Source organism: Cannabis sativa, chromosome 5, assembly GCF_029168945.1.
Source record: "Cannabis sativa cultivar Pink pepper isolate KNU-18-1 chromosome 5, ASM2916894v1, whole genome shotgun sequence".
NCBI lineage: Eukaryota > Viridiplantae > Streptophyta > Magnoliopsida > Rosales > Cannabaceae > Cannabis > Cannabis sativa.
This window is the reverse complement of record NC_083605.1, coordinates 23,563,928-23,566,320: the sequence shown is the minus strand read 5'-3', so window position 1 is coordinate 23,566,320 and position 2,393 is coordinate 23,563,928. Positions and strand designations below refer to the sequence as shown.

Sequence of the window (2,393 nt, the reverse complement as noted above, 5' to 3'; positions counted from 1 at the left end):
TCCTAAGATCAACTCCATTTATTTCATGCTTTTAATCAATAAAATTCAGCAACAATAACTTAAAATCAAAGCTGTAAAACTACCTCAAAATTACACCAAAAGCAAGCTCAAAGATCCACCCACAACAAGCTTCAATTTTGGCCAAATCCAAGCAATTTCACCCAACAATCAAAATTGAAAAGCAAGAAAGTTTGAGAGAGAGAGAGGGGTCGGGTATGAGGGGAACCAAAGCCAGAAAATTCTATTTTATTTTCTCAAAACTCATCTTTTATCAATTGTAAAATAAGGGTCCAAAAGTCCATTTTGCCCCTAGGGCCAAATAACACCTCCAAACTCATACAAGGGCATTAATGTCAATTCACACATAAATAAACATAAATTTTTAGATTTCTCACACATAACTATAATGCCAATATTTCAATCCAATATTGCATTTCGGGCCCGAACCCAATTCGGCCCGAAATACCCAGTTGTGACTATACCGCCCCAACCTGTCAGAACACACTTGAAAAAGACAACACAGGCATACTATGTAATAATATAGTCCCATAAGCACGTTAATAAATTAATTTCATTGTTTTACCCTTATCAGGTCAAAATTACTAAAATGCCCCTAGCTGACCAACGGGGTCTTAACATAGTATAAATCATATAAATTCTCATATATTATATTATATAATAATATAATTCCTCCATATTTCATAATTATCTAATTAGGGTTTTGCTAATCAAATCTCATAATTGTAGGGTGTTACATGGGCTTTACTTCACCAATATCCAGCTTTTAAAATATCGAAAGTGGCATTAAATTTATACTAGCCCCAAGGTCACATGAAGACTTCTCAAATTTTAAATTACTAATCTCACAAGGAATTAAAAAGCTATCTGGATCTTTAAGCTTTTGAGGCAACTTTTTCTTAATTCTGGCACTACATTCCTCAGTTAAGTTCATAGTTTCATAATCCCCAAATCTCTTCTTCTTTGTCAACACCTCCTTCATAAACTTAACATAATTGGGGATCTGCTCTAATGCATCAATAAAATGAATGTTGATGTTGATTCTTCTGAAAATTTCCAAGAACTTAGCAAACTCCTCATCAAGTTTCTTCTTCATAAATCTTTGAGGATAAGGAATTGCGGTTTATACATTGGAAGATCTTCTTTCTTCATAGACTTTTTAGGAGGCTTATCTTCAGGAGTCTCTTCTTTGGCTTCTACTATGTCTTCAACCTTAGGACCAGTTGACTTGTCTTCTACACCCCCATCAAGTACTTTACCACTCCTCAGTGAGATGGCATTATATTGTTCTTTCGGATTGACAACTGTATCAATAGGGAAACTACTATTTTTTTTCAAAGCACTCACAACATTGGCCAGTTCTCCCACTTACACCTCTATGTTCTTCATGGAAGAATCCATTTTAGAAATATGAGTTTCTATGTTGTCCAACCTTTCTTCATTCTTATTAAACCTCTTGTTTGATTCTATCATAAAAGTACCCATAATATCTTCTAATGATATCTTTTCAGGTTGTTGTTGTGCATTAAATCCAGGAGGTGGGTGCAAGACATTTTTAGTGTTACCGTACGTAAGAAAGATGCTCATGGTTTCTCAATTCCAGATGGTAGTAGTTAGGCATTGAATTTCCCCGATAGTTGTTATTGTAAGGTTTATTGGCCATATATTGTGCTTGTTCTATACTGATCCAAGGCTCTTGTGATGTAGATGCAGCAACAACATTTCCTACAATTGATGTATTCTTCTGATTAACTATGGCTGCCACTTGATTAGATAAAGCAAAAATTTGAGCTGCTATATTTGTCACAGGATATACTACATGTAATCCAGCCACTTTTATAAGAGTATTTCTTTCATTAGGCCAATTATAGCTATTAGTGGCCATCTCTTCTAGTAAATTAATGGCTTTAATTGCAGGTTTAGACAATAACGCTCCTCCGACAGCAGCATCAATAATAGTCCTAGTTGGCCCATTCAACTTGTTGTAGAAAATTGAGACTTGCATCCAACTCTCATAACCATGTTGTGGACAGTGACGTAATAAGTCTTTGAATCGCTCCCATGCTTCATAAAGTTGCTCTAATTCTAGCTATCTGAAATGTCCAATCTCACTCCTTAACTGTCCAGACTTTGATGGAGGGAAGAATTTCACCATGAACTTTCTGGCCATGTAATCCCACGTAGTAATAGAACCTGGTTGTAGAGATTGCAACCAATTTCTTGCTCTATCCCTTAAGGAGAAAGAAAAGAGTTGTAGTCTTATGGCATCATCAGTAACACCATTCATCTTCACAGTAGCACATACCTCCAAAAATATAGCTAGATGGATATTGGGATATTCAGTAGCCAAGCCACCAAACTTATTTTGTTGCACC

General features: G+C 35.6%; 1 non-coding gene across 1 annotated transcript; it reads left to right on the top strand.

Annotated features, from left to right (window-relative positions):
• The first annotated feature begins 2,033 nt into the window (after window positions 1-2,033).
• Window positions 2,034-2,140, top strand: LOC115696100 (small nucleolar RNA R71). Its single transcript, XR_004007698.2, has one exon. It is a non-coding gene; the product is annotated as a small nucleolar RNA R71 (small nucleolar RNA).
• Window positions 2,141-2,393: the final 253 nt, after the last annotated feature.